Below are 20,214 nucleotides of genomic sequence, written 5' to 3'. Positions count from 1 at the left end.
ATAGAAACCAATTGAAAAATGTAACATTACTTACATGGACCTCTAATTTTTCAATAAGTGGCGTCGCTCTCAGAAATGAAAGTGAATAAAGAATCTTGTCAACATCTTCAGATAATATTAACATTAAGAATTGTAAGTGCTTAAGATTGGTAAACTTTAATGGGTTTTCCCAAAACCATTGCCTCTGAAAGAGAAAACACAACATATAGGTCATTGTGTTGAAACGAATATGTTAGATAACTAGATAAGTCAAACGTTAGGGGTCTACCTCTATACGTTGAGACCTAACATTCAAAGTGAGGCTCTGTACACTTGGAAGACCATTGAGAAGGGATATGAGCATGCGATGCTGAAAAATTGCATTTCTGAAGAACTCAATATTTGCACTTTGCAGCTTGAAAGATTGGACAAGATCAATAGGTATGAAGGGTCCTTGATACTCAAAGGTAGCAAGATTCACAGCATTGAATCTTATCTTGGTCAAGCAGAATTCAACTCTCAAGTAGAGTAGACGGGGTAGTGGACTATCCACTGTCAGTTCATCATCGAGACGGCATCTGTCTAGGCAAAGCCACTCAAGTATGCAGCAATTAGACAAGACATCCTCAAGATCCTTCCTGTTGACTTGCACTGTCTGCAGATGAAGCTTTCTTAGATTTGGGAAGCCTTTGAACTGTGAAGGTGGATCCAAAGATACGAAGCTGAGCTGCATGTGCTGTAGACGTGATATGCTTTCCCGGTCGAAAAGTTGGAAAGGAAACAAGTATCGATAATCGTGTTCCAAAAACCTTACGGGCTTTAGATCCAAAACGAGGTTCTTTGTCCTTGAAATGGCGGCGAAACCTACCCAAGTGTCGATATGAGGAGCCAATATGCTGTGTTCAAGATTGATTTTGACTTGGAGCGTTTCAACCACCTTGCCGTGGTGTTTCCGTAAAACGCCGTTGACCTCACTGACGAATTGCCATACGTGTGTGTAGAGCAAATCCTCCATCTCGCATTTGCACATGGCGACAACATCAAATGTTAACCTGGGACATGCTGACCTCATGCATCCTCTGAACCAGTCGGTTGACAAGACACTTGTTCTTGCAAACTCCTTTGGCGGCAGCTTGGACGCAATCCTATACAAGATGTCCTGCGAATATGAATCGGATTAACAGCATGCCCGGCAGCAGCCCAGAGCTAGGACAGAGGAGAGTTAGGTTAAGTTGTTGAACATGCGTGCGTACCGGTGGAAGATCGCAGAATCTAGCACTTGGTCCGGTGTTGATGTTGGTTGGCGTAGCACGATCATAGTCTGATGTTGTTTGTTGGCCTGTTGGGTGGTTGGTCATCGCGCGAACTGAACCTGCTTTGCTGCACCGTACCCGGCCAGCCAGCGATAGATCCTGATCGATGTCCACGACGGGGGAGGAGAGGCGGCGGCGGCTGACGGCGATAGCAGCGATTGGGCTGCTTCCCTCCCCTTTACAATAATATAGTGACAGCCATATTGAATTACAATCGGATTGGGACCGTGGTGCCAGCCATATTAAATTACAATCGGATTGGGACCGTGATGACCTAACTCAATTCAATTCTGGTACCTACCGTGTCTCTCTCTGTGTGCTTCATCGATGGCACCACATCTCCATGCCTTTACATTATGTCGGACTCTGCAGGTACTCCCTTCGATTTTTTCTACGTATCAGAGATTAGATTTCTCCTAAATTAAATTTGTCAAATTTGAACCATATTTATCAAGAATATAACAATAATTATACTAGTAAACATATATATGGTATCAAAGGATATTTGATGGTGGATTTAATAAAACAATTATACCACCGGAGTAGATGAGCCCCACGGTGGCGTCGAGGCAGAGCGCCGAGACGGCGTCGAAGTGGTGCATCAAGAGGCCGCTGCGGCGGCAGCGCGATCCCGAGCACATCCCGGAGCCGCGGGAGGGGTCCCACGCGGCGGTGCGCGGCGGGGTCCTCGGCGGAGGCGCGCCACACAGGGACCTTGCCGTCTTGGTGGCCCGTGTAGATCCGGCCGTCGGGTGTCTGCTATGAGCTCGCGGCGGTCCGCCAGACGCGCACGTAGCGGGAGTCCGCGCCCGTGTAGAGCAGGTCCCCGGCGGCGGCGAGCGAGTAGACGTGGCCATCCGCCTTGACGAGGGAGCCGAGGAGGCCGGCCCTGCCGTTGTCCGCGCGGCCATCGCCGGCGCCGAGGCCGAGGCTCGGGAGCTGGGCCCAGGGGGACATGGCTAAGGGCGACGCCGCGGCGGAGCTGGCCGTGGTGGTGGACGTGGTGCCGCCGGTGGTCGGGGTGGTGGGCGTGGATGGCCGGCTGCAGCATCCAAGCTCTCTCTGCCCGCGTCAATGGCCGAGCTCGAGCCGCGCCTCCTACTCCACCGGCACCTCGGGCGCTGCCTCGAGCGTCGCTGAGCTCGCGGCCGAGCGGCAGTGGATGGCCATGCCAGCGAGGGGAGGAAGAAAACGGCGGGGAAGAGGAGGAGAGACGGGCCTGACATGTGGGACCCACATGTCAGGTCCATGTCGTCGCACAATGAGCATGCCACGCAAGCAATTTAATAAGGGTTATGGAGATTTGGACCTCAGCTGTATCAATTAGCAAGTTTAGGAATTCTAATGTGCATTTTAATAGTTTGAGGATGGGCATGGCATCGTCTGTCAAGTTCGAGAACCAGCGGTGCATTTTACTCTTCCAAAAAAACTAGGAAGAAGTAACCTTCTCCTCTAGACCCCGGCTATGCCGACAAGGGGATTTTTTTAAAAAACCAGCTCTGTAAATTTGCTCCCGCGAGAAATCGAACCCTGGTCCACCGGTGCAACCATGCTACTCAGCAGCTCTAACCAACTTTCTTGGAGAGTCAAAACATCTCAAGTTTGACCAAATTTATACAATAAAGTACTAACATTCATGATACCAAATAAGTACAATTAGTTTCTTCATTAAATATATTTCATAGTATATCTATTCGGTGCCATAAACCTTTGTGATCCCCTCTATAATTTTGATCAAACATAAAAGGGTTTGACTCTCCAAGAAAGTTGGAATGACTTACAATTTAAAACGGAGGGAGTAGATTGCAGACTGTTAAGATCTAGTATTTTTTTATTTCAGCTCGCATGTCGACATTTGTAGTTTATTTCCACATCCAACTAGCATGCTTTAACAGCGTATTCAAAGAAAGCCGCAGCGCGATTGATCTTGCAAGTTCATTTAGAGACCAAGGTTGTACTTCATTGATGACATCATATCACCGTGCCTCTACGTTACGTTGTCAACGCTCCATGCACTCTCTCCGGTTTTTTCTACGTGTCAAATTAGGTTTGTCCTAAATCAAATTTATCAAATTTTGATCATATTTATACAAAAGTATAGCAACAATTATACTACCAAATATATATGGTATCAAAATATATTTTATGGTGGATTCAATTAAACAAATATGATATTTTAGATGTTTTTATATCTTTTTAAACTTAGTCAAAGTTAAATAAATTTAACTTAGGATAAAGCTAATTAATAAACCAGAGGGAGTAGCTAGATAGGATATGACTATGAGCGAGGTTTATCATGTACATTCTTGGTAATGCTTTAATTTTTGCCCCCTGGTCATTCATACGTTTTTTTTTTTATCTGGTTCGTCCTATAGTTCGCTGGGTGACGGTGGTTCATCTGACTGAATGGAAGCTGACTAGGTTTCAACCGGAAACGACTTGTATGGCACAGACATACTAACTCCAGTAGCTTGCTTTACTCAAAACGCAAAAAATGTTCCTTGCTGCAACCACAAGCCAAGCAACTGATATGACCAACGCGTACTAGCTCATCGATCGATCTCTATTTAACCGCCACTCTCTTCGTCTCATCCATCGCACTGCACGTCTGCACTGCTGTAACATCCCTGAATTTTGGATGTTTTGAGAAATGTGAATTTCAAAAAGTTTCGTTTGAATAGGTGAAACTCATTTCGAAACCATAAGAGTGCTCTCTTTTTCTCTCCTAAAAATTCCTAGAAGTATTTAATTTCAATTTTTGTTTGCTAAGGACAAAATATATGCTAGTATGAATTCACAAACTATTTGGATTTTATTTGAATTTCATTTGTATACTTGTTTGAGTGTGGTTTAAATTTGAACTACTGTTCAAATTTAAAACCTAAAGCTAATCTACCTAACCTAAGCCTGCTAACCCGGCATGCTAACAGAACCTCTAACCGGCCAACCCACCTAGCCCGAGCCGAGTCAGCCCACCAGACCGCGCCGGCCCAACCAGCCACACCGCACACCTCACCCTTCCTTTTCTCTCACTGACGAGCGGGCCCGCTCGCCAGCCTTCCCTTCTCTCCCACGCACCTCTCTTTCTCTCTCACTGCCAGGCGGCCTGCCGGCAGCTTTCCCTTCCATCTTCTGTTCCTTTTCCTTCTCCCTAACGTCGCCTCGCTCTCACGCCCGCTACGCAGCCGCTACCTTCCCCACTGCGCGACAAGAGCGCTGCGGCCCCTTCTGGAAGCCACCTCACGTACGTCTCACGCCACTCGTAGACCCCACAGCCGCGTTGTGCCCAAGCCGTAGCCGCAGCCCTGTGCGATGCCGCCACGTGTTCATGGCCTGCCTGCCGAGGATCACCGGGCGTCCATGCCGCGAACCGCCTTGCCTCGCTAAACCCTAGCTAGCCGCCTATAAGATCCCCCTTCAGCCGCCACCCGTGAAACCCTAAGCCCTTGGGGGAAAATTCCCCTATTCTGCCGCCACCCGAGCGAGAAGAGAAGGAGTATAGGGAGTGGAAGAGAAGAGGAAAAGGAAGAGGAGGAGTACGCCGCACCGCCATCTACCGCGACTCGCACCTCGCCGTGCCGCACGTCTACACCAAGCCGTCGGACCGTGTTGCCGTCGCTGAACCGGAGCTCACCTGCTTCTCGTCGCCACCGTCCGGAAGGGAGAAGGTCGTCACCGCCGTCAAGCCGCCAAGTCATGAGACCGCCACACAAAGCCTGCACCGCTTCGACCCGCCACGGCCACGACCATCTCCCTGCCTTGCCACACCTTCTCCGAGCCCGTAGGTGAACCCTAGGAACCGCCGATGCCTACCTCTTTGCTGCCGGCCGTCGTGCCGATGAAACCTCCAAGCGTGCGCTGACGACCTACCCAAACCCATGTTCGGCCTTCATGCCAAATCTTCTTGCAGGGACCGCACCGTGCTGCTTCTCTTTGTGGTAGCCACGCCGCCGCGCGGCGGGACCGGGCTGCCGGAGCTCCACGGGCCGGCATGGCCATGCTAAGGCCATGGCATCACCATGGTGCGTGCACGCACGCCCGCGCGTCATGCGGCCACGAGGCTCTGCCTCGCCCCGGGCATCGCGCTCCTGAACCTCAAGCCGAACCGCAGTAGATCCGGTGCACAGTTGGCAGCCACCTCACCACCACATGGCGACACGTGGATGCCACGTAGGATCTGACAGAACCAGCCGAGCCTTCTGACTGTTGCGCCGGACCCACCTCTGACTAGCGGGGCCGACCTGACCGATGGGGCCCGCGTGCTGACACGTGGGGCCCACTAACCCGTTGACCGTTGACCCGATCAACACTAACGTCAGTAGGGCCCACTGCTGACGTCAGCTCCCCGCCGTGCGAGCTTGTGGCAATGGCAGGGTACGCCCCCGCCTCATTCCATGATCTCTGTGATGAGGAGCTTGAGAGCAATGGCTCCAGCACCTGCGACACGGAAACGCTTGGCTATTCCCTATCTTGGGAATGCGCCATGGCGGACGCCGCCGAGCAACCTCCGGTGGCGGTGTACTCCCACCAGACTCACACTCCTACGGATCCCCGCGCAGAAGCCCGGGTGTGGGCTCAAGCGTACAGCGAAGGGCTGCGGTGGCGGCGCTAGAACCAGCCACCGCCGGCGCCGTCGCTCTTCGAATGGTAGTCCGACCCACCGGTGCGCAACCTAGCAAGCCGCGCTCAGGGTTGCGCTTGCCAGGTGCAGCGCGCCATTGAAGCAGATGGTGATAACCCCAGGTGCCGGCGACCTCGCCGGTGGCCGCTCCCCCCACCTCCCACCCCTTGCCAGCGGCCACCCTACCTCCCTCCTCCCCTAGCTCGCCAACGGCCGCTCCCTCCTCCCCTGGCTCGGGTAAGAAGATGAACACGAGCGGGGGCGCCTTCTACTACACTATTCATCGCACCAGCGCGTGACGAATAGCCGCGGCACTCAAAAAGATCTCGAAAACTATAAGGCGTCGTTCGGTTTTCTCGGAACAGGCTATTTTGGGGGGCTGTTCCAGACTTCCAAGTGGAACAGAGCAAGCTATTTTGAAAACTGGAGTGTTCTAGCCACGATCAAAACTTGGTCTGGCTGCCGTTCCGAGAAATCCAAACGGCGCCCTAGGTTGTGTTGCAATCAGATCGGAAGGGCCAACGTTGCCCAGTAATAGTAGGCCGACGGGGAAGGTGCGGTCTGCCACAAAATCCCGGCCCAGGCCCTGTATGTCAGACCCGGGGCCACCGGGCTGGGTACGTAATGTAGTTTAAAGAGGTCTAAGAGATTAAGTCCGTCTTATCTCTTATTCATCTTATTTATCTCTTATTTATTCCATTTAAATAGGAGATAGAGCTAACCGATGCAGGAGGAATCTACTCGAGACATGTTCTGGTACGATTCCTTGGCTGGTGTTGGTTAGTATCTTTGTAACCCTGGCCTCTCGGATATATAAGGGAGGTCAGGGACCCCTCTCAAAACAGATGATCATTAGGTCATTCTGCACCAACGGCAATACAAACCATACAGGACGTAGGGTGTTACGCTCCGTGCGGCCCGAACCTGTCTAAGTCTTGTGTTCCTTACACCTTCGAGTTCCTGATCTCGGCGTCTCCTCACCCAAAAACTTACCACCTTGGGCATATCCCTCGGTGGGCAGCCGGTTAAACTCCGACAGCAGGCGCGCCAGGTAGGGGGCGCGTCGAAGATCCACTGGCGAGCTCGATGGCATCGTTCAAATTCATCAGGTCGGTTCCCTCCCAGGGTACGACATTCGTCTTTGGTTCATGGGTCTGCATCGCAGATGGTGTGGGCAATTTTTGGCGATTCCTCGTCGACATGAAGCCAAAGACTCCCGTTGCGGATCTCCGCAGCGACCTTGACAAGTTCGTCGACGGGCTCGACAAATTGCCGCTTCATGCCTCTGCAGCACAGATCGAGATGGAGTCTGCTCCAGTCTCGACTTCTTCTGATGTTGCGACAACTTCCCCTGGTTTGGACTTGTTCCAATCTAGGGATCTGCATAACTGATCTCAACTCGGCTTGTGCAAATCGGCCACTGATCTTCAGGAGGCCAACGTCTCTGGGTCCCTGAAGCGTCCCCCCATCAGGGAAGACTTAAAAGTGTTACTTTATCAGTCACAGGAGGCTGATAACACTTTTATTACATCAGATGGTACATCACCGTACAACTCTACGCGGTAATGGGCAGTGAAGCGCCACTATCGCGAGGATTACAACTAAAACCCACACTACTACACTAGCTACGAAAAGAGGATCATCAGAGTCTTGCGCCATGCGGAACTCCAACGGTGGCCTTAACCACAGGCAAGACTGGGTGCAGGACGAAACCCTACTCGTTGTCTTCGGGGACGTAGTCTGGGTCTTCCACTGTAAAAGTAAGAAAGGGGTGAGTACAAACGTACTCAGCAAGTCCAATCACACCCACGGAGGGGGTATAATAGAATTTAATGCACAGGATAAACCAAGGATAAGGTTACGGTTCATTTGCGAAATACACGGTTATATGCAGGGGTTCGTTTTTAAAAGCATTTTGAAAACAAATTCTTCCAGTACCAAGGAGCACACGATGTTGATCCATACGGATCCACGTTTTAAATTGCTACCGGACTCCCCGTCCGCCGTAGCACGCGGCACAGCTGCCGAACACTTTCCAAACGACTCACACCTGCCCATCCGTTCCCAGAGAGAAACACTAGTTATGTGACCACACCATAACTTGCCCAATACCGTGGGCACGGCTATTCGAATAGATTTTAACTCTGCAGAGGTGTGCAACTTTACCCACAGGTGGGGTACCACAGCACGATCACCGTAGTGTCGGTGCAGATCCCAACAAAGCCATTACCCACCTTAGCTAGACCTGACTAGCCATCACGGGATCCATCAAGGGGTCATTCGACCTACCTCCGAGGTTTAACCGGGGCATAAGTCACACAGAGCTTATCCCTTCTCCTTGATCACCCGTTGCTCTCAGCTCTCCCGATAGCTATCAGGCTAACTAGTGGGATTTATGCTAAGCCGTTGCCCATACAACGGTCAAGTGGTTTGCACGACAAGAAGCTAGGTGAGATGTCACATCAACTCGGTCCTTAGGGGTGACAGGATGGATATCTCCCTTCCTTGCCCTACCACACAGGTACGAGCATACCAACGGCAATTCACACAGAAATGCCATCCACCCCGTCTGACTCGTCTGTCGAAACCACATTTTTATCCCTTCCCACACACACGCATTTTCTTTATAAATCAGGCGGTCAAAGTATGGTTATTTCAAACAAGGGTGGCTATCCTACTAGGTTTCCAGCACGCAAAACCATGCAATTTTATAAAACCGGCCACTGGGTTGTGTTTATAAAAACTAGGACAGAAACATGCATCAAAGGGCGGAATTGAACTTGCCATCATCAAACCCTTGCGGGAGGTCCTGATCGAAGCACTGTCCCTCGGGCTCGGGGTCGCAGAACTGGTCCTCGTTTGTTTGGTCCCAGTCGAGACCTTCCTCGTTCACTCTGTGTCCTACGACGCAAACAAAACGGACACACAATCAAGCGAAAGAACTAAAAGCTTTCATCGTTGAGCTCGAATCGGAAATAATTTAGTTACGGAGTTAGGGGTAATATTTTTGGGTGGTTTCTTAATGGCATGGTTAGAACTATATTAGAAAGGGCGTGGTAAAGTTTCGGGTCGATCGGAGATCGTTTCGCACATAAAATGACGAGGCGAAGGGGGTTTCAGGGGCCAAACAAGGGTCTAGGGGCTTATTCGTGATTATCCGAAAAGGGTAGGGACCTATTTGCGAATCATAGCAATACCCAGGGCATACTAGAGGGGGTCGGGTATGGTTGGGTTTTTTTTATGTAACGGAGGGATTCAATTTGAAATAATAGAATGGGCAGGGTTTCTTTTGCGAAAGGGAGCAAATAGAGGAAGGGGGGGTCCTCTTTGGAAAAACAGAAAAAGGGGGGGGGGGGCTTTTGGGCATCAGCCCCTTTTCTTCTTCCTCCCCCCCACAGGAAACAGAGGAGGGGTAGGGCGCCGGCGGCGGCGGCCAATACGGCCGGCCGGGACCCAGGGGTGGCTCGGGGCAGGGGGAAAAGGAGAAGGGGAAGGAGGGGAACCGATCCCCCCACTCACCACGGGCCGCGGTGGGGCGAGGAGGCGTGCCACGGGAGCAGGCGGGCGGCGGCGGTGCCACGGGCGGCGGCGGCGCTGTGGGCTAGGGGAGAGGGCAGAGGCGGCGATGGGAGTTGTGGGGGGGTAGCGGGCTGCGCGAGGCCTATTTATAGGCGGCCAGAGGGGGTGGGCGGTGGTGGCCGGTGAGGAGGCCGGCGGGCGGCGCGGAGCGCTATCAATGGCGCTCGGCCACTTGTGGCCGTCGTGGCGTGCGGCTCAAGCGTCGAGGCGGCGTTGACCACGTGGGGAAGGGGAGGCCGGCGCTGTGCGGCACAGGGCGGGAAGCGACGGCGCGCGCGCGGGCGGGACGCGGCAGCGGCGAGCGGCGCGGCACGCGCGGGGACAGGGCGCGCGCAGGCGACGTGCGGCACGGCGGGTGGCGCGACATGGCGCGTGCGCGGGTGGCGCGACATGGCGCGGGCCAGAGGGCGTGGTGCGGGCACGGCGCGGCGCACGGCCACGCGTTGCGCGTGCGTGCGTCGCGGCGCGGCCGGGCAGGAGCTCGCGCGCGGTGCGGCGAGGGCTCGTGCGTGTCACGGCAGGGGCTAGCGCGCGGGGGGGGGGGTGCTCGGGTGCGCGCTCGCGTGTGAGGGAAGGAGGGGCCGTGGCTCGGGGCCGAGCAGGAGGGGGCGGTGCTCGGGAGCAGGGGAGAGGAGAAGGGAGGAGGGAAAGAAAGAAGGAAGGAGAAGGAAGAAAGGAAAAGAGGAAAGAAGAAAAGAAATGGGAGAGAAAGAAAAAGAGAGAGAAAGAGAGAGCGCGTGTCGGCGCCGGTCGCGGCGGCGACCGAGGCCGGTCGGCCACGCGCGCGGGATTCGCGCGCTGCGCAAGAAAGGAATCGCGCCGGCGCTAATTACGGCGGGCGGTCACGCGTGAGTGACAAACCACCGAGCGGTGCGGGACGGGACAGCGATCCTGCTAGGGTTAGGGTTTTGACGACGGGTGACTTTTAAACGAAGCATTCTAGCGCGTGATTTAATTTGGTGAATTTTCAGGGCGTCACAAACCTACCCCACTTAAATGAATCTCATCCTCGAGATTCGGTTGGCTCCTAAATAGATAGGGAAACTCCTTTTTTAGTGCCTCTTCACGTTCCCATGTCGCTTCTTCTACTCCATGTCTGCTCCATTGAACTCTGCATATCCGTACTTCGGAGTTTCTTGTCCTTCTGGTGACAGTGTCTAGGATTTTGACCGGTACTTCCTGGTATCGCAGATCCGGTTGCAGATCTATCGTTTCTACCGGCACGTGTTCTCCCTCGGGTACTCTCAAACACCTTCTTAATTGCGAGACATGAAATACTGGGTGTATATCCGACATTTCTTCTGGTAACTCCAGTTGGTACGCTACTGCTCCGACTCTCTTCAGAACTCGATATGGTCCAATGTATCGAGGGGCCAATTTTCCTTGCACTTGAAATCTTCGTGTCCCTCGAATGGGTGAGACTTTGAGATAAACAAATTCTCCCGGGTTGAAACTTATTTCCCGCCTCTTCTTGTCTGCATAGCTCTTTTGTCGGGACTGAGCTGCTTTCAATTTCTCGCGGATCTCCGCTACTTTTTCTTCTGCTTCTTTTATAAGTGCGGGTCCTACTAGGGCACGTTCTCCAACTTCTGACCACATCAGGGGAGTTTTGCACTTCCTTCCATAGAGAGCTTCGAATGACGACATGCCCAAGCTGGCTTGGTAACTATTGTTATACGAGAATTCTGCATAAGGTAGACTCTGTTCCCAATCATTTCCATAGGTCAGGACACATGCTCTCAGCATATCTTCCATGACCTGGTTTACCCTTTCGGTTTGACCATCCGTCTGGGGGTGGTATGCGGAGCTAAAATCCAACTTAGTGCCCATGGCTTTATGCAGGCTTTTCCAAAATCTAGAGGTGAATTGGGTTCCTCTATCTGAGACAATTCTGCTAGGCACTCCATGTAACTTTACTATGTTTTCCACATAAAGCTTTGCCAGCTTTTCTCCACCGTAAGTGGTTCGTACAGGTATGAAATGAGCCGATTTAGTGAGTCTGTCCACTATTACCCATATGGAATCGTGTCCCTTCTGTGTTCTAGGCAGACCCACTACAAAGTCCATTCCTATCTCATCCCATTTCCAAACCGGGATAGGCAAGGGTTGCAATAATCCTGCCGGCTTTTGATGTTCGGCCTTGATCCTTTGGCAAGTATCACAATGCGCCACAAATCGTGCAATATCCGCTTTCATTCCATTCCACCAATATTTTTGCCTTATGTCCATATACATTTTGGTGGATCCTGGGTGGATGGAGTAGGCTGAGTTATGGGCTTCGTCCATGATTATCTGCCGGAAATCTCCATTTTGGGGCACACGAATTCTATCCTCGTACCATAATGTCCCCTTATCGTCTACTCTGAAACCCGGCGCTTTGTTTTCTCCAGTGTGTTTGCAGATCTTCATTAACTCCTGATCCGAGCTTTGGGCCTCTCTAATTCTATCCTCTAGTGTTGATTGGACGCTTAGTACATGGCTGGAACCTCGAGGAACAATGTGCACATTTAATCGTGCCATTTCCTCGCGCAGATTGTCATCCTTGGGTCCATAGGGTTTCCGGCTTAAGGCGTCGGCTACCACATTTGCCTTTCCGGGGTGGTAATGGATCTCTAAATTGTAGTCCTTAACCAACTCCAACCATCTCCTCTGCCTTAGGTTCAAATCCGGTTGGGTGAAGATATATTTCAAACTCTTATGGTCGGTGTAAATCTCACACTTATTTCCAATCAAATAATGTCTCCAAATCTTAAGGGCATGCACTACGGCTGCCAATTCCAAATCATGGGTCGGATAGTTCTGCTCATGGGTCCTAAGTTGGCGGGAAACATATGCAACGACTTTCCCGTCTTGCATCAGAACACACCCTAATCCTTGTCGGGATGCGTCACAATAGATGATAAAATCCCGATGGATGTCCGGTAGGGTCAGCACTGGGGCGGTTGTCAACCTTTGTTTCAACTCTTGAAAACTTCTTTCACAACTTTCTGTCCAGGCGAACTTCTTCTCCTTCTTAAGAAGTTCCGTCATGGGTCGGGCTATCTTAGAGAATCCCTCAATAAATCTCCGATAGTACCCGGCTAATCCAAGAAAACTTCTGATTTCACTAGCATTAGTCGGTCGCTGCCAGTTGGAAACTGCTTCAACCTTTTCTAGGTCCACTGCTACACCTTCCGCGGTCAGAATGTGACCAAGGAAAGCTACTCTTTCCAGCCAGAATTCGCACTTGCTAAACTTGGCATATAATCTATGTGTCCTCAGCTTTTCCAATACCACCCACAGATGTTGCTCATGTTCGTGGATACTTTTGGAGTAGATAAGTATGTCGTCGATAAAGACTACGACAAACTTATCCAGCTCGTCCATAAATACTTTGTTCATGAGGTTCATAAAATAGGCAGGGGCATTGGTTAGACCGAAGGACATTACGGTGAACTCAAACTGCCCATAGCGGGTGACAAAAGCTGTCTTAGGGATGTCATTTTCCCTAATCTTGAGCTGAAAATATTCTGACCTTAGATCGATCTTGGAAAAGTACTTGGCTCCTTTTAGCTGATCGAAAAGGTCATCAATCCTGGGGAGGGGGTACTTATTCTTAATGGTAACCTCGTTCAGTGCTCGATAATCTACACACAACCTCATACTCCCATCTTTCTTTTTGACAAACAGGACTGGGGCTCCCCATGGCGACGAGCTTGGTCTGATAAAGCCAATTCGTTGCAGTTTTTCTAGTTGCTTCTTTAATTCTGTCAATTCAGAGGCTGCCATCCTATAGGGTCTCTTGGCTATGGGGGAGGTTCCAGGAATAAGGTCGATGACGAATTCTATATCCCTGTCTGGTGGCATACCGGGAAGTTCTTCGGGAAAAACATCTGGGTATTCGTTTACTACCGGGACTCCTTCTAAGGGCTGGGCTTCCACGCTAAACACCATCGGGTCAAACTTACTATCCCGGGTATGGCAGATCACTTGTACTCCTTCAGGGTTTGTTAGGTGTACCACCTTGTCAGTACAGCTTATGAGACTCTTGTGTCGGCTTAACCAGTCCATCCCAAGGATTACGTCTATTCCCCCAGACTTAAGTACTACCAAATCTGCTAGGAATTCTACCCCACTTAAATTGATCCTTACCCGTAGACAGCCTAATTGACAATTGATGTCGCCCCCAGGCGTCCGGGTTAATAGGGGTGTTTTTAGTAGTACTGTGGGTATTTTGTGTTTTTCCACAAAGCTTGAAGATATGAACGAGTGCGATGCTCCAGAATCAAATAGTACTGTTGCCAGAGCTGAGTTGACTAGGTACTCACCGAGCACTACGCCCTGAGCTTCTTGAGCCTCCTGCGCATCGATGTGATTGACGCGGGCTCGTCCAAATAATTGTTGGGGCTGCTTCGTCTGCTGGCTGTTGTCGTTGTTGCGGATAGGCACTCGGTTGGCGCCGGTTAGGGCTGGTCTGGGTCCATTCACTGTGTTGGAGAAGGCTGACGTAGCCGGCTTGTTCTTGGCATAAGGGCAATTGGCAATGTAATGCCCTGTCTCACGGCAGTTGAAACAGGCCCTAACATTGTTGTTGTCAGGGGCGACCTGGCTTGCATTGCTCTGCGGGGTCCTTGTGGTATTCTGGCTCCTAAGAGGGGCCTGTGATCCTGTTACTTGAGACTGAGTTCTATACTGCATCGGGGCCTGAGATCTTGGTGCAGTGTAGCTGGAGTTCCTCGGCTTTTGGTAGCGGTCCTGTTGGCGGGCCTTACTCTCCAGGAATTTGCGTTTGTTCTCCTTCTTTTCTTCAGTTTTGGCCCTTTCCGTAAGGATAGCCTTGTTCATCAAGGTGTTGAAGTCAGGGTAAATCTGAGGGGTAAGCAAGGTCCGGAGTTCTGGGCTTAGCCCCTTCTTGAACATGTCTTGTTTCTTGTCGTCGTCGTTCACTTCCTCCGGTGCATAACGGGCCAACTCAATGAACCGGTGGGTGTACTCTTCCACCGTCATGCTTCCCTGCTGCAGTGCGCGGAATTCATCCGCCTTGCGCTTCATGGTAGCCGAAGGAATGTGATAACGGCGGAATTCCTTCACGAATTCCTCCCAAGTGATAGTAGAGGCATCCTCGGCTGCAGCACAAAAATTTTCCCACCAGGATAATGTGTCCCGGTGAGTTGGTGGGCCGCCAGAAGGACTTTATCTCGGTCCTGGCATTCGAACGGTTCGAGCTTCCTCTGAATCACTCGTAACCGGTCGTCTGCATCCAAAGGGTTGCATGATCCAGCAAAGGTGGGCGGCTTGGTCCTCAGAAAAGCTGTCAGCTTGTCATTCATGTTCTGCCCTCGTGGTTGCCGGTTAGCGAGGGCGTTGGCCAGTGTTTCCAGTATGAGGGTCTGGTTGTGAATTATTTGTGCCAGGTCTCCGAGGGGTGGGGGTGGTGGTAGTTGCTCTCCTCCTTGATTTTCTCCTCGGTTCTGGCTTACTTCCTGTTCTGCCTGAGGAGGGTTTTGTCCGGCAGGCTGTGCTCCGGCACCAGCGGCTACGGGGTTCCGGCTACGGGAGGCCCTCGTGACGCTCCGGGGAACCATCTGTTGATTGGTTAGAGTGGGGTTACTATTATGTGATGTTTAAGTTGTTTAATTCGTATATAAGGCAGAATCTACCTCCTGCCAGTAGTTATATAACACGTAGCACACAACAAACCAGCACACAACATCACAAACAACAAGCACAAACAACTTTATTACTGCAACGGGGGGTACAGCTTGGGGTAAGGCTAGGTCTCGTACTACTCGTCCGGGATCAGGCACGACTTAAACAAAAGCGGCTGGGGACACATCACTAGGGTGGCGTCGATTATTTTACTCACGGGGCAGGCCTTCTTCTGGGGCGGAGAGCGTGAGTGATCCTTGCTCGCCATCCTCTGGATTTCCATTGGTCAAGGGTTGCGCTGCAGCATCCCTTTCGACGGCGGCAGCAGAGCTTTCAGGGTTCTCGGGTGGGGCTGGTGTGTTTCCAAAGAGTGGTCCCCATCCTATGACGGGCGTCCAAAGTAAAACATGGTCTTGTCTAATTGCCGGGACTGGTGTTCCACTTCGGGTCCAATCTTGCATGCGCCGGTCTCGAGCTTGCCTGAGGCTCTCTTGGGCGACTGCTTCGCTACTGACCGCGGCTGCGGCTCTTGCCTCGGCGTGTGCGGCTCGGATCTGCTGTAATCTCACTGCGAGCTCCGCTTGCTCGGCTCGATGGGTCTGCTCCCTTAGAAGGTTGGCTTGCTCATCAAAGAGTTGGTCCAGGGTGGCTAGGTAAGTAGCTACTTGGTACAGGGGGCCTTCTTCGTGGCGGCGTCGTTCCAGGTTTCTCATGCGTGCTTCCCAGACTGGGGTCCTGATGGCCGGCGGGAAGAACTTTGCTGGTGTGGGGGCGAGGTGTTCTTCAAAAATCCGGCACAGATAACGGAGCGTTTTTCTGATGGCCAAGGGGTAGGTGTCCTGGTGTCTAAACCCTGTGGCAGTCACTCGCCAAGGCTGGATGTCGGGGTAGCGGTTGCTCCTGGCGATGACCAGGATCACCCTGCAGCGGAGGGTACCATGGTGCTCGTACTCTCGGCTGTAGTACCTTGGGCGCTCGGTAACGCCAAGGCCTTCCAGAGTGTTGATCAAAAGGCTGGGGAATCCAGGTGCAGCTTGGCAGTAGCCCTGGGTCCATCCTTCCTCAGCCATCTGAAACAGAAACAGGGTAAACAATCTGGTACAGGTGCAAAAGGGAGTAGATGATATTTATTATTACAACAAGGGTGGTACAGTTTTCATGGATACGTGGTCATTAGGGTAGGGTTCTAGCTCGGGGTGCTAATCCTATCATGGGGATTCTTCCTCGGTCCTGATAGAGCGCTTCTTTATTGGAAGGAACCGATCCATCTCATTTTCGGTCTGAGTACCTTTATCCCAATGGGTTTCCATGGGTTCTTCTTCTTCTTCTTCTTCCTCTATCCATCCACCTATTCCGTTGCGGTTCTCGTATTCTTGCATCTGGGCTTGGAGGGCGGCTAAGGAATACTCGGCGTTTGCAGCTCTTGTCCGTTGTTCCTCCAGCTCCTGGGTTATCCTTTCAATCCCACGGATTAGCTGCTTCAGTTGTGCCGCCTGTTCGCGGCAGAGTGCATCCAAGCCAGTAAGGTAGATGGATAGGTGGGAGACCGTATCTTCTAGGTCTTCTTCTTCTTGTCCGAGTCCCCTCATTCGGGCAATCCAAGTGCGTCCTCTTCCCTCAGCGGGTGGGAAAAATCCCATAGGAGTCCGCTGAAGGTGGTGCCTGTAGAGCACACACAGTCGTCGCAGGGCTTTACGGGCGGCCTTTCGGTAGGTGTCGGGGAAGCGGAAACCAGTTGTGGAGATGAACCAAGGGTCCACATCAGGGTAGCGGGTGCTTCTTTCTACAAAGACCATTATATCGCACCGAAGGGTGCCTCCGGAGATGTATTCTCGGTAGGCATACTCTGGTGGTTCCATAATCCCAACGCGTTCCAGGCTGAGCAATAGTAACTTGGGAAGGCCGGGCTCTGCGTGGCAGATTCCGTTAACCCATCCATTGCCAGCCATCTGGAACAAGGCAAAGACCAGTGGTGAGTGTTTGTGCAGAAAATAATCAGGACAAGTTCTAGGGCCTAAAAAGGGGTCTCGCTCCTAGGGTCACGTCCTACGGCCAGCCTACGGCTCTGATACCACCTGAAGCGTCCCCCCATCAGGGAAGACTTAAAAGTGTTACTTTATCAGTCCCAGGAGGCTGATAACACTTTTATTACATCAGATGGTACATCACCGTACAACTCTACGCGGTAATGGGCAGTGAAGCGCCACTATCGCGAGGATTACAACTAAAACCCACACTACTACACTAGCTACGAAAAGAGGATCATCAGAGTCTTGCGCCATGCGGAACTCCAACGGTGGCCTTAACCACAGGCAAGACTGGGTGCAGGACGAAACCCTACTCGTTGTCTTCGGGGACGTAGTCTGGGTCTTCCACTGTAAAAGTAAGAAAGGGGTGAGTACAAACGTACTCAGCAAGTCCAATCACACCCACGGAGGGGGTATAACAGAATTTAATGCACAGGATAATCCAAGGATAAGGTTACGGTTCATTTGCGGAATACACGGTTATATGCAGGGGTCCGTTTTTAAAAGCATTTTCAAAACAAATTCTTCCAGTACCAAGGAGCACACGATGTTGATCCATACGGATCCACGTTTTAAATTGCTACCGGACTCCCCGTCCGCCGTAGCACGCGGCACAGCTGCCGAACACTTTCCAAACGACTCACACCAGCCCATCCGTTCCCAGAGAGAAACACTAGTTATGTGACCACACCATAACTTGCCCAATACCGTGGGCACGGCTATTCGAATAGATTTTAACTCTGCAGAGGTGTGCAACTTTACCCACAGGTGGGGTACCACAGCACGATCACCGTAGTGTCGGTGCAGATCCCAACAAAGCCATTACCCACCTTAGCTAGACCTGACTAGCCATCACGGGATCCATCAAGGGGTCATTCGACACGCGGGAGAATTATCGTACTGAGTTCATCAAATTCGAAGTGGCTACCTTTGAATCTTCTTACCATGCAATACTGGGTCGTCTAGCACTTGCCAAGTTCATGGCAGTGCCGCATTATGTCTATCTGCTTCTTAAGATGCCAGGACTCGGTGGAGTACTCACCCTCCAGGGCGACCTGAAGAAGTCATACGACTGCAATCAGGAGGCGATCCAATATGCTTCGACTACTCGCGTGCCAGATGCTTCGGGAGAAGTACTCGCGGCCGCGCAATAGCTTTCTCAGTCCGGGCTGGAGATTCCCTCCAAGAAGGCCAGCAAGTCGAGCATCCAGTCGACAGATGACGTGGCCCTTAAGGCAATCCAGCTCGTGGAGGGAGATTCATCTAAGACTGCCGTCATCGGCGCGGGCTTAGGTGACAAATAGGAACTCGCGCTCGTCAGCTTCCTACGGGCTAACCGAGACATATTCACGTGGAAACCAGCGGATATGCCAGGGGTGCCCAGGGAGTTGATCGAGCATGCTTTGAATGTACACCCGAAGGCTACGCCCAAAAAGCAACGCCTGCGAAGGTTTGCCCATGATAAGCGTGAGGCCATCAAATGGGAGATTGCTAAACTTCTCGCGGCTGGATTCATTAAAGAAGTAATCCATCCAGAGTGGGTAGCAAATCCCGTCCTTGTAAAGAAAAAGAACAACGAATGGAGAATGTGTGTCGACTACACCGATCTCAACAAGCACTGCCCAAAGGATCACTTTGGGCTCCCGCGTATCGACCAGGTCGTTGATTCAACGGCTGGTTGTGTCCTTCTCTGTTTTCTTGATTGTTACTCAGGTTATCATCAGATCGCGCTCAAGGAGGAGGACCAAATCAAGACAGCGTTTATCACCCCGTACGGGACATATGCTTACAAAACCATGTCCTTCAGGTTGAAAAATGCAGGAGCTACATACCAGCATGCGATCCAGATGTGCTTCGCGGATCAGCTGCACCGGAATGTTGAGGCCTATGTGGATGACGTGGTCGTCAAGACCAGGGATTCCGATAACTTGATCGTAGATTTGGAAGAAACATTTAGCAGTCTGCGCAGATTTCGGTGGAAACTCAATCCCACCAAGTGCGTTTTTGGAGTACCTTCAGGGAAATTGCTCGGGTTCATCGTCAGCAATCGTGGCATCGAAGCCAACCCTGTAAAGATCACGGACATCACTGATATGGAGGCTCCGGCCAAAATCAAGGATGTGCAGAAGTTGACAGGTTGTATGGCGACCCTGAACAGGTTCATCTCCCAACTCGGGGAGAGAGGACTACCTTTCTTCAAGCTCTTAAAACGCCAAGACAAGTTCCAATGGACGGAGGAGGCCGAGCGGGCTCTACAAGACTTGAAAACTCACCTTCAATCACCTCCGATCCTTACAGCACCGGTACCGGAAGAGGATCTACTACTCTACATTGCGGCGACAACCCATGTTGTCAGCAGTGCTATTGTAGTCGAGCGAGGCGAAGAAGGCCATGCATTTGGAGTACAGAGGCCTATCTACTTCGTCAGCGAAGTCCTCTCCGAATCAAAGGTACGGTATCCAGCCGTTCAAAAACTTTTATATGCAATTTTAATCACATCAAGAAAGCTGCGCCATTACTTCGACGAGTACAAGATCACTGTGATTACGGACTTTCCGCTGGCGGATATTCTCCATAATCAAGATGCCATGGAACATATATCTAAGTGGGCAGTGGAACTGGGGGCTTTGTCCATTGACTTCAAGCCACGCACTGCAATCAAGTCTCAAGCTCTAGCCGACTTCATGGCCGAATAGAGGGAGAACCAAGTATCAACTCCAGTCGACAAGCCAGAGCACTGGACCTTGTACTTTGATGGGTCCCTCAAGCTCGACGGCGGCGGCGCCGGAGTTTTGCTTATTTCTCCACGAGGCGAACAACTGAAGTATGTCCTTCAGATCCTATGGAAGGTATCCAATAATGAAGCCGAGTATGAAGCCTTGCTTCATGGGCCTCGTTTGGCGATATCACTAGGGATCAAGCGACTACTTGTGTATGGCGACTCTCTTCTTGTTGTTCAGCAGGTCAACAAGGAATGGGACTGCAACAAGGAGACAATGGATGCCTATGTACAGGAAGTGCGCAAGCTGGAAAGCAAATTTTCTGGCTTGGAGGTTCACCACGTGTT

This window comes from Panicum hallii, chromosome 5 (genome assembly GCF_002211085.1).
Source record: "Panicum hallii strain FIL2 chromosome 5, PHallii_v3.1, whole genome shotgun sequence".
Taxonomy (NCBI): Eukaryota; Viridiplantae; Streptophyta; class Magnoliopsida; order Poales; family Poaceae; genus Panicum; species Panicum hallii.
The sequence above is the reverse complement of the archived record's forward strand: the minus strand, read 5'-3'. Positions refer to the sequence as shown.